Source organism: Perna viridis, chromosome 15 (assembly GCF_037379345.1).
Source record: "Perna viridis isolate PV_CMFRI_1.1 ecotype Kerala chromosome 15, ASM3737934v1, whole genome shotgun sequence".
In the NCBI taxonomy this organism is placed as follows: Eukaryota; Metazoa; Mollusca; class Bivalvia; order Mytilida; family Mytilidae; genus Perna; species Perna viridis.
Window position 1 is genome coordinate 5,249,717 of NC_142459.1, and position 13,539 is coordinate 5,263,255.

Sequence of the window (13,539 nt, forward strand, 5' to 3'; positions counted from 1 at the left end):
CTGCATACTGTTCCTTCTATTAGCTAGCACAATAGCAATCCGGCCTAGCATGTCGAACTAGGTCAAAGCAGGGACTGTTCGCTGGGTTAATCGTGTTCATGAAATTTCTACCATAGGATGTCAAAAATACTAAACAATCAAGTTTAAGGGCGACTACTTATTGCCCTTACATGGCAAAAATGTTGTGTTTTGTGGTTTTGCTTATAAATTGATAAGCGCAACATATATCTAATAAGAACTTCCAATTGTTGAAACCTGTTATAGCTCTCATACAAAACCTCAGTTTTGTACCACAATGTGCCAATCAACCAAGTAAGCAATGTTGAGGTTGATTTTGATGGTTATTTAACTTGAACAATTGATAAATAATGGACCGGAAACAATATTTTATTTTGAAGTTTTTATTAAATGATAAAAAATTCCATTTTTTTTTCGGGCAGGTTAGATATCTCATAAATTACGGTTTTCCAGTATAGGGATCAAAGTCAAAGGCCTTTGATGTGCACCCTTAAAATCAAAACTTCTTTCACCTTTAATTGAATTGTGTTGGTATTTTATTCGATGATTAAATATGTTGTGGTCGGCAAAATCTTTATAAGATAATAACATTTTGTCCATTAATTCAAATGAACAAGTTTCAGTAGCCCTAGCCAGACTTTGTCGTCGAGTACTCAGTAGCTCAAACGAGTTTTCAGGGAAACATTATTATACTAGCATTACTTTCTTTTTGTACATTGTAAAACAATTAAATTTTTTATTTAATGTCTTCATTAATAAATCGAATTTTATATGGTCCAAATGAAATTTAAAATGTTCACAGCAATTCATTTTTAATTCGCTAATATTGTTAGCGACTTTTTGCAGTCGTACTTTCAGTACTTTATATTCGTATATGATTTGCATAATTATATATTACTACACCACGTTATGCTGCAGTTCGGTGCCGTCTTTACAGTCATAGCGTCATTGTTATAGCTTCATGCAAGATAAAATGTACCTCCTAAATTCCATACACGTGTGTTCTACGTGTGTTTCTTGCATGTATGAGAACGGAAAGTTCACCTGAAATTCAGGCAGATGGGATTGATAATACACATTAGCAGGGCCCTGATATCTATAAATATTCATTGTCAGTTGTTCAATCTGGTTCCATGGTCAATATCATAAACGACCCAAAGATCGCTAAAATGAACCTCTTAAAAATATCATGCACATGTCTTTGTGTGTGTATTTTTTTATTGTATGAGAACGGGATGTTAACATCCAAAGTCGAAATGATCGGTCAGCATTGAATTTATCTAATATAATCCAGTTTTCGATTCAAACACAAGGGTGCGTTACAATTTACTATATAGGTCATATACATTATCAGGGCCCCGATATCTATGTATAGCATTTTCAGATGTTTAATCGGGTTATCAGTTGTTTTTATTGAAAACATTCGGGTCATCACGGTTATGAAAGAGTAATCATAACAAGGGAACCTCGATTCTAGAGGAAGCCACCCGGTTCATCGACCTGTATTTCGTATATGTATTTTTTTATAATCCGTCTGCCAGTGGCAATGGCAGAAAAATATCAATAAAATGCACGATTATTTTTTTTCTTTTTTTATATAAAGAACTCATCACTTTCGTCCATAAACTTCACCACAAATACTAGAAGCTAAATATAACAAAATATTACCCTTCAATAAATGCTTAGTTAAAGTCAAATTACATGGTGATTTTTTTACCCTTTTTTGTGACCCTTTTATAATAAACGGCCCGTGCAGGTCCGGGTGTCAAAAGAATAGGCCTGCAGCAACGCTAAGCTTATCGTAAAAGGCGACTAAATAGTGCTCAGGAACCTAGCCGGGGGCTAGACGCTCTGCCCACAGAGCAACTGGAATGTGTGCCCCAGGTGGATGAATGGGGTAACCCTGGCGTGTTACATGCTGGGGTTGTCAGGCCATAATACGGAAATCCTGAGCGCAAACTATAGTGGTGCACCGTGTTGGGAAAGATGTCCTGTTCATCGCACGTTAAAGAACCCTGCTGTGGTATTTGATAGGTATAGGAACCTTTGCGCCCCGCCACAGGAGGCTAAATTGCCCGACCTTACCCATCCCCCTTTTTCTAGTGGCAGCCAAAATTTGTTTACCCTATTATCATTGTGTCCCATCCTTTTTTTTTCATTTCATGTTCATTTTATCATCCATTTCATGTTCATCGTCTGAATATAGCTGAAATATTGCTGCTCGGACGTTAAACCCCAACAGACAAACAAACAAACATTTATAATAAACTACTCAAGTCAAACTTACAGCACAATGACATCCACTTTGGGTAAAACTATTACTAGACAATGTATTATAGAGTTTAAACCCAGTGTTCAGTACCATTTGATAAAGATTGTCAGTACAGATTAATAAAGATTTGTCAGTACTGTGGTTGTTCTATCAACTGATCTGTCTAATAAATACCTACAGTGTTCACTAATAACTATTTGAAATGGTCGAAAAACAGGTCGTTCATTGTCACCTACGTCGCCTTCAACAAAACCCCCCATACCATAGTCATGTAGAACATCTTCGTTGGTCAGTCCTACAGGGGCTTGGAGTTGACTTGATGTCCATAATGCCAAAGGAGACGACTTCATCGTGCGAATTTGGTGCCCGACCCAAGTTTTTTGCCCAAAACGATAAACGCCTGTTAATTTCATCAAGGTACACATAATGAAGATCTGATAAATGTGTATCATTTAAAGGATCCAAAATACCTTCATCTCCCGTGAAACAAAACAAATTATAGAAAAAAGACAAAACTCCTTCATAAACGTCCCTCCACAACCGTTCGATTCTTTGGTTATGTGTTCTCTTACCCGTTATCATTCCCGAAGGTCCCCGATTACGTGTACTCTTACCCGTTATCATTCCCGAAGGTCCCCGGTTACGTGTTCTCTTACCCGTTATCATTCCCGAAGGTCCCCGGTTACGTGTACTCTTACCCGTTATCATTCCCGAAGGTCCCCGTTTAAGGATCATATAGTCAGCTACTCTGACGTGTTCTTTGCCATTGTTTGATCTTGTGCGAAAAGGTAACTCAAATTGATTAACGCCAGCAAGAACGCATTCTATGATTGTGTCAAATGTATTGTTGTCTGTACATTTTAAGAATGTTATCATTCGACTAAAACCATCAATTCCTCCTACTACCACAAAATGCCATTTAATGAGTTTGTGGTTTGTGCCTATATGGCATAGGTGATTAGCCCCACTCACATTGTATATTCTTCATTTCAGTCTATTTTTCCGTCTTTCGAAAACACTCTGATTATCCAACCGATGAATACTATCTCTGAGTCGCCATCGAGGTATTTTTACACCTTTGAGACTTAACATCTATCTTAATATTTTTCACCACAGTTTGGATAAGATGACATAATGTCGTTCATTATGACATCTAATGCATTATCCTGAATATCAGAAAATTCATTTAATATTAATTTCATTCCGATACACCGTACTCTGAGCATTCATATCATATCCGAGGTTATTTTCTCAAATTTCTGTATCAATTGACACATATCAAATTTCTCCAAAACGCGCTCCATGTTGTTCAAACTAAATAATTTGAATTGGGAAAATATATTCGTATAAAGAGAGAATATTAATTTGAATATTACGGACTTTCACGTGAAAAGCCTGAACAAGAAAAAAGTAAAACAGCACATACAACACCCCTTCCCCCTCTCTGTGGTTTAGACGACAGTTCCACTCAAATAAACCGAGGATTGCACCATGGCGACGTACCTTTTTATATATGTCCTGTGCCTCTAGTATTCCTTAAATAACATCACGGCTCATAAGAATAAATCAAAGTACATTTACCAAACATATTAAATCTACGACTTTGTCGAATTTAGCTCTTCACTGACTGACAGCTACTTAAATTTACCAGTTGTATAATTAATTCATTTTGAGTGAATAAACCTTAACGTTATCAGAAGCTAACTTTACGTTTTGTAAAAATGAACATATTTTTTATACGTTTTGAGTTTGTAATCTAATGATTATACTCATCACGGCGCAATGGTGATTTTGATGTGAGATGTTTGAAGTTGACGACAAAACAATTCAGTTAAAAATTCATGTACTTTTCTCTTTGAGTATGAAGCTACATATCCTTCAAAAAGCCGCTGTTCCTTTAAATTGAAGGTTGTTTAAGAGTCGGCTGAGCAATTCAGGCTCTTTAGGGTCTTCCTAGTTATTATTCAGATCTCAGTGTGTTCCTTTTTTAAAACTCTGTTTTTTTTAAGCTTTTTTTACGGTGTTTTCTTATCTTTAGCAGTTTTGGAGTTAAAAGGGTTCGAAATTGGGCCATGTCGAAAAAAACTGTTAATTTTAAGTCCGATATTGATTTTTTTTTCCTTATTGGACTCCTTGTGAAAATGTCCGCCTGCATTATTCGGTCAGATTTCAGATATCTTCGGTTTTCCAGTTCCAAGAGGCCACACTCCAAAAATCAACTTTTAGTTCTTGTTCCGATTTCGATCTTTCCAAAGCAGTTGTTGTAGTTTTGCTTTTTACCTTTTGACCTTAAAAACACTCTTCCATGGAAACGCAAGTCATCTAAGCGCAATTATATTTCCCAATTGGCCAAATACTGATAATTTAGTGGCGTTCGAAAAAAAAACTGTACCGGAAATTGATATTTCGTGTCATGTGTTATTTTCTGAATGAAATGTAGAAAATTATACGTGAAAATAACAAATTTTACTGCGTCGGCTATATTTTTTAATCCGATTTCCTAGGCCTAAGTATGTCACAAACTAATATTAAGTCCGGGATTGCCTCAAGTGAAGAGAATATTATATGCTGCGGTTGAAGCATGATGGGCCCCGCTAAGTTCTTTTAAATCATTCAATATTTAGATATTTAGTTTGGAAAAGATGGCTATGCAATAAATCCATTATGCATTATATTCTAGTGGATACTCTACAACATCCTAACAATTATGACTAAATACGTAAATTTGTAGATTTACTTACATTGTACCAAAACAATGCAAAGAGATGTCACACTCTGTTCACCTGCATCGGTTCCTTGGTAATGTTAAAATAGATGCACAATTTGTTATGAAATAATAGTTAACTGTGCACAGCCAATGAAACAAAATATCTTCGCTGCAACTACTTTACAGGAAAGTTTACCCTCCTCACAGTTCTACGGGAATGACAAAATTGTTTTACATGTAACTAACAGTGTTTTTTTTACTTGTGCAGCTGGAAGAAGGGGTACTTAGTCGTACTGCTACAGATGAAGAGCCATTACAAGGATTCAAAATTCTACCTTCTTTAACATTTGTTGAGTGTGCTGAATCCTTCCTTCCTGTTGCAAACACATGCATTAGCAGGATGACATTACCAAGCCCATCATCTTTAACCAGCCTACCAGAGGACGCCGCACTTTTTGAAACTTATGATTTGGCTTTTTCAAACACATACTATGGACACAAGTGATACAGCAGTTTAGAAAGACATAATGTGATTGATTGAGAGCTATTTTCAACCTAATTCAATTCCAAAATTGAGCCTAATATGCACTGTATCTGACAAGATTTTTTTCATTTGATAACTTTTGTACTTTTGAAGAATAGAGTTCATTCCTAAATAAATGGTCTTACTGTTTATACGACCGAAAGAAATTTTCCGTCAAATAAAGATATGTAATGGTGCTGTTGTCTCATGTAGTTGCTTTGTTTTGTTCCATATCTCCAATATTTGTCAGTGGATCTGAAGAAAGTTTAACAAGGTTCCATAACCCAAAAGAAAGGTGCTATTGATTTTGGGGGTTATGATCCCAATCATTTTGGATACTATATTTTGGACCAAGAAATTCGGAAAAAAAAAGAACTTTTATAACCAAATTATCAATAATTGAAAAAAGCAGCCACCATTGCTCTTTATAGACCATAGCGGTCAAATTACCTATATCTACTTTCTACACATATCTCAAAAACTAGAAGAGATACTGGAAAATAAATTTGACTTCTTTAGCTTGAGGATCGCCGTAAAGGTATCTCATTTTAGGGAACCATCTCAGTGGTCTCTGGGCAGTCTGATTAACTGTATTGATGGAGGGTTTGTATTCGATACTCGGCCGAGTCACACCTAAGACTTTAAAATTGGCAGTCACTGCTTTTCCTCTAAGTATACGGTATTTAAGGGGATACGTGAAGACAGGATAAGAATGTGACCGAGTACAGTAGCATGCGTCCCTGCATACTGTTCCTTCTATTAGCTAGCACAATAGCAATCCGGCCTAGCATGTCGAACTAGGTCAAAGCAGGGACTGTTCGCTGGGTTAATCGTGTTCATGAAATTTCTACCATAGGATGTCAAAAATACTAAACAATCAAGTTTAAGGGCGACTACTTATTGCCCTTACATGGCAAAAATGTTGTGTTTTGTGGTTTTGCTTATAAATTGATAAGCGCAACATATATCTAATAAGAACTTCCAATTGTTGAAACCTGTTATAGCTCTCATACAAAACCTCAGTTTTGTACCACAATGTGCCAATCAACCAAGTAAGCAATGTTGAGGTTGATTTTGATGGTTATTTAACTTGAACAATTGATAAATAATGGACCGGAAACAATATTTTATTTTGAAGTTTTTATTAAATGATAAAAAATTCCATTTTTTTTTTCGGGCAGGTTAGATATCTCATAAATTACGGTTTTCCAGTATAGGGATCAAAGTCAAAGGCCTTTGATGTGCACCCTTAAAATCAAAACTTCTTTCACCTTTAATTGAATTTTGTTGGTATTTTATTCGATGATTAAATATGTTGTGGTCGGCAAAATCTTTATACGATAATAACATTTTGTCCATTAATTCAAATGAACAAGTTTCAGTAGCCCTAGCCAGACTTTGTCGTCGAGTACTCAGTAGCTCAAACGAGTTTTCAGGGAAACATTATTATACTAGCATTACTTTCTTTTTGTACATTGTAAAACAATTAAATTTTTTATTTAATTTCTTCATTAATAAATCGAATTTTATATGGTTCAAATGAAATTTAAAATGTTCACAGCAATTCATTTTTAATTCGCTAATATTGTTAGCGACTTTTTGCAGTCGTACTTTCAGTACTTTATATTCGTATATGATTTGCATAATTATATATTACTACACCACGTTATGCTGCAGTTCGGTGCCGTCTTTACAGTCATAGCGTCATTGTTATAGCTTCATGCAAGATAAAATGTACCTCCTAAATTCCATACACGTGTGTTCTACGTGTGTTTCTTGCATGTATGAGAACGGAAAGTTCACGTGAAATTCAGGCAGATGGGATTGATAATACACATTAGCAGGGCCCTGATATCTATAAATATTCAGTCAGTCAGTTGTTCAATCTGGTTCCATGGTCAATATCATAAACGACCCAAAGATCGCTAAAATGAACCTCTTAAAAATATCATGCACATGTCTTTGTGTGTGTATTTTTTTATTGTATGAGAACGGGATGTTAACATCCAAAGTCGAAATGATCGGTCAGCATTGAATTTATCTAATATAATCCAGTTTTCGATTCAAACACAAGGGTGCGTTACAATTTACTATATAGGTCATATACATTATCAGGGCCCCGATATCTATGTATAGCATTTTCAGATGTTTAATCGGGTTATCAGTTGTTTTTATTGAAAACATTCGGGTCATCACGGTTATGAAAGAGTAATCATAACAAGGGAACCTCGATTCTAGAGGAAGCCACCCGGTTCATCGACCTGTATTTCGTATATGTATTTTTTTATAATCCGTCTGCCAGTGGCAATGGCAGAAAAATATCAATAAAATGCACGATTATTTTTTTTCTTTTTTTATATAAAGAACTCATCACTTTCGTCCATAAACTTCACCACAAATACTAGAAGCTAAATATAACAAAATATTACCCTTCAATAAATGCTTAGTTAAAGTCAAATTACATGGTGACTTTTTTACCCTTTTTTGTGACCCTTTTATAATAAACGGCCCGTGCAGGTCCGGGTGTCAAAAGAATAGGCCTGCAGCAACGCTAAGCTTATCGTAAAAGGCGACTAAATAGTGCTCAGGAACCTAGCCGGGGGCTAGACGCTCTGCCCACAGAGCAACTGGAATGTGTGCCCCAAGTGGATGAATGGGGTAACCCTGGCGTGTTACATGCTGGGGTTGTCAGGCCATAATACGGAAATCCTGAGCGCAAACTATAGTGGTGCACCGTTTTGGGAAAGATGTCCCGTTCATCGCACGTTAAAGAACCCTGCTGTGGTATTTGATAGGTGTAGGAACCTTTGCGCCCCGCCACAGGAGGCTAAATTGCCCGACCTTACCCATCCCCCTTTTTCTAGTGGCAGCCAAAATTTGTTTACCCTATTATCATTGTGTCCCATCCTTTTTTTTTTCATTTCATGTTCATTTTATCATCCATTTCATGTTCATCGTCTGAATATAGCTGAAATATTGCTGCTCGGACGTTAAACCCCAACAGACAAACAAACAAACATTTATAATAAACTACTCAAGTCAAACTTACAGCACAATGACATCCACTTGGGGTGAAACTATTACTAGACAATGTATTATAGAGTTTAAACCCAGTGTTCAGTACCATTTGATAAAGATTGTCAGTACAGATTAATAAAGATTTGTCAGTACTGTGGTTGTTCTATCAACTGATCTGTCTAATAAATACCTACAGTGTTCACTAATAACTATTTGAAGTGGTCGAAAAACAGGTCGTTCATTGTCACCTACGTCGCCTTCAACAAAACCCTCCATACCATAGTCATGTAGAACATCTTCGTTGGTCAGTCCTACAGGGGCTTGGAGTTGACTTGATGTCCATAATGCCAAAGGAGACGACTTCATCGTGCGAATTTTGTGCCCGACCCATGTTTTTTGCCCAAAACGATAAACGCCTGTTAATTTCATCAAGGTACACATAATGAAGATCTGATAAATGTGTATCATTTAAAGGATCCAAAATACCTTCATCTCCCGTGAAACAAAACAAATTATAGAAAAAAGACAAAACTCCTTCATAAACGTCCCTCCACAACCGTTCGATTCTTTGGTTATGTGTTCTCTTACCCGTTATCATTCCCGAAGGTCCCCGGTTACGTGTACTCTTACCCGTTATCATTCCCGAAGGTCCCCGGTTACGTGTTCTCTTACCCGTTATCATTCCCGAAGGTCCCCGGTTATGTGTTCTCTTACCCGTTATCATTCCCGAAGGTCCCCGTTTAAGGATCATATAGTCAGCTACTCTGACGTGTTCTTTGCCATTGTTTGATCTTGTGCGAACAGGTAACTCAAATTGATTAACGCCAGCAAGAACGCATTCTATGATTGTGTCAAATGTATTGTTGTCTGTACATTTTAAGAATGTTATCATTCGACTAAAACCATCAATTCCTCCTACTACCACAAAATGCCATTTAATGAGTTTGTGGTTTGTGCCTATATGGCATAGGTGATTAGCCCCACTCACATTGTATATTCTTCATTTCAGTCTATTTTTCCGTCTTTCGAAAACACTCTGATTATCCAACCGATGAATACTGTCTCTGAGTCGCCATCGAGGTATTTTTACACCTTTAAGACTTAACATCTATCTTAATATTTTTCACCACAGTTTGGAGAAGATGACATAATGTCGTTCATTATGACATCTAATGCATTATCCTGAATATCAGAAAATTCATTTAATATTAATTTCATTCCGATACACCGTACTCTGAGCATTCATATCATATCCGAGGTTATTTTCTCAAATTTCTGTATCAATTGACACATATCAAATTTCTCCAAAACGCGCTCCATGTTGTTCAAACTAAATAATTTGAATTGGGAAAATATATTCGTATAAAGAGAGAATATTAATTTGAATATTGCGGACTTTCACGTGAAAAGCCTGAACAAGAAAAAAGTAAAACAGCACATACAACACCCCTTCCCCCTCTCTGTGGTTTAGACGACAGTTCCACTCAAATAAACCGAGGATTGTACCATGGCGACGTACCTTTTTATATATGTCCTGTGCCTCTAGTATTCCTTAAATAACATCACGGCTCATAAGAATAAATCAAAGTACATTTACCAAACATATTAAATCTACGACTTTGTCTTTGTCGAATTTAGCTCTTCACTGACTGACAGCTACTTAAATTTACCAGTTGTATAATTCATTTTGAGTGAATAACCCTTAACGTTATCAGAAGCTAACTTTACGTTTTGTAAAAATGAACATATTTTTTATACGTTTTGAGTTTGTAATCTAATGATTATACTCATCACGGCGCAATGGTGATTTTGATGTGAGATGTTTGAAGTTGACGACAAAACAATTCAGTTAAAAATTCATGTACTTTTCTATTTGAGTATGAAGCTACATATCCAACAAAAGAAAGTATTCTTTTCATATTATTTACAGAGTATCCCAAAAATATGATTCATGATTTTATAATCTCATGTTGACAGTTCATACTACAAATTCAACACGATTCCGTCTCAGTTTCATACCATTCTTTTTTTTTTTGTCATCATTTACCGGTCGAGCTTGACGGTGTTGAATTAAAACATATCATCCGTATGCATCAACCTTAAATATACATGAAATAGGACCACATTTTAAATATTAGATTTCACGTTTATAAACTATTGTAGCGATGTAAAAACGTCACCTTATCAGTTTTAACTTAATTTAAGATAAAGAAACTTCAACTTTACATTTAATAAGTTTCAACGATATATACCACATTGTCAACGATTTGATCTGACAAATAGCCACAGCTTTGTATAAAATGAACTTCACAATTTAAAGTTTACAAATAGCAGTTAATACTTATAACGTATCTGATTCAACTTAGTATCTCTATATTTGTATTTAACCTCATGAAAATTCCGTTTTATACTTCAATGTATAACTTTGACTATTGTCATTCACCAATATATGACAGACACGGCGTTCCATAATGTTCTATCGGGAAACGTTTGTTATAGCTTTTATGTTTTATATGCAATATATGCTAACGGTTTAAATAGTTGTCATCGGTTTTCAGCTACCCTTTTTATAAGAATGACTTATTTGGGATTGTTTTCTTTACTATTGTTTTATTACACAACAAGAATTTCCTTTTCTTCTACATTTTATTTACATCTATTATTCATTGTTATATATATATATATATATATATATATATATATATATATATATATATATATATATATAAAACGTCTCAGAATGTGACGACTCTATTCACTACACTGCTCCATCGGATCAAATTGATACAGGGAAGATAACGTAAACTTATAGAAGGATCTTAAAAATTCCCAACGATGTTAGAACTGTCAAATTTGCGAAGCAAATTTTTGTCGTTCCCTCCGCGGGACTCGAACTCGTACTGCTGTGACATCTATGGCAACACCGCCTGCACAAAGTCCAGTGCACTAGACTACTCGGCCAGCTAGGCTATATCAAAATATAGCTTTCGCTGGCCGGGTGATTCCTCCTCGTAGGATTAATCTAGGGCTGTAACTTAGTACACGATGTATGGTAGTATGGGACAGTTCATCTAAGTGTTACTATGTAGGATGTAGGATCAAATTAATGATGCATGTCACAGGAAATCAATATTTTACAACGTCTCAGAATGTCACATTCTTCGCAAATTTGACAGTTCTAACATCGTTCGGAATTTTTCAGACCCTTCTATAAGTTTACGTTATCTTCTCTGTATCAATTTGATCCGACGGAGCAGTTTAGTGATAAGAGTCGTCACATTCTGAGACTTTGTATAATATTGATTTGTTGTCATCGAGTTACTCATAATAAGTCAAGTCCGGGGTAGACAAACGAGGAAAGGAATACTATGATCCGTTGAATAAATTGGTTTTCATGGTGCTGATGGATACACCATAACGATCCGCGAGTTCATGATGACGACCATAAAACTTCTGTAGTGATGACTTCAATCTTGTAGCAACATAACCCTGTTCCAGAAGCCTATTTGTTGGAGTTCTAGCGCGATACAAAAAGTCTGTGTAGTTTAGGCATGCTCTGGCATAACGTATGTGTTGTGATATTAACACGCCATACGCAGGAGCCGAAGGGATGTTTCCACAGATGAAAGGAAAGTTTACAACTCTGAAAAATAGAAAACAGAATTCTAAATCTGTAAAGTACAAATTTCATTTCATACGTATTTGTGTTTGGAAATAATTTAGTTAGTAAAATTCAGTAATTAAAATATAGAGTATGTACAGCAATAATTTTGAATTAAAGAGAAAATTTTCAAGGATTTTGGATTTCCCAAGAAAAGCAATCAACAAATTAATTTTCATATGTTGTACCATCGTTTCAAGGAGCAAACTCTCGTATCATCGGCGTGATTATTGCATCACATTCAAACACAGAACAAAATGCCCTTCTTGTTACGTTAAACACGTATTTCTCTTTGGATGATTTGTCAGCTGATACATTTAAATATGATTTAGAGCGATTTGTGGCCGCGAACAAACAGATGGTTTGAATATTTTTTTTAATATCGAAGATTACACAGTGTTAATTTTTGCTGGCCAATCGATTGGTCAGTTGTATTTTTTTAAACTTTTAAAAATAAGAAATTCCCCCGATCAAATTTCGCCCTTAAAATATAATACTTAAGTAAAATCAAAGCACCAAAGGTGCTAAAACTCGGAAGTCGCTTGGCGTGCAACCTACAAGATAGGTTCCCAATGCTTTTTTAAGCAATGTGCTAGAGTGCCGGTCATGACATGGACTAAGGTTTACGAGTGTTTTTGGTGTTGAATCCAGATTTCCCTTGCAATCTGCAGCAAAACAAAACAAAGAAGTTCACAAATATCGTAAAAATAAGATTATTGCATTTGTTTATGTTCTTGAGACCTTAATCTTGAAAAAAGGCAGCTGATGATGTTGATTGTGACGCTTCTTTGTAAAATGACTTTGATTATAATACCATCCACGGGGCATAGTTAAAGTCCAGCACCACCCAAAGAGAAATAACTCCAATTAAATTGTCTTGGCTTTTAACTAGAATGGTTCCCGATCACAATATTTAGTAGTCCTTGGGAACCAGAATAGCTTTTAACTATTTTCTATGAAATTACTACGTGGCCAAGCGGCAAAAAAATTAGTTTGGCGTCTCGATTTACCAGTTCGACAATATTTAGCTGAAAATTAACACTTACAAATGTTTGAAAGAGTAATCAAGGGAACCAAGGTATAGCGGTAATCAAAAGAATTTAATCTAGGAACAAAGACCAGACATGGAAAACAGACATTCACAACAAAGAACATAAAGTAACTAAAATCATACATGAAATATCATTCATTTGGGATATCGGTGAAATATTTAAAGTTTAAAAGAGAATCACGCATTAATTTGAAGACAGCATTTCCGTCCGTGAAGTAATCTGCCGGAAGCCCTTTTGTCATTCTTATATACTTACAATACTCGAAGCCACTCACGTGAATTCCGAGTA

The 13,539-nt window shown here is 35.7% G+C and overlaps 1 pseudogene; it reads right to left on the bottom strand.

Annotated features, from left to right (window-relative positions):
* Positions 1-2,557: 2,557 nt before the first annotated feature.
* Positions 2,558-3,492, bottom strand: LOC148596673 (uncharacterized; annotated as a pseudogene).
* Positions 3,493-13,539: the final 10,047 nt, after the last annotated feature.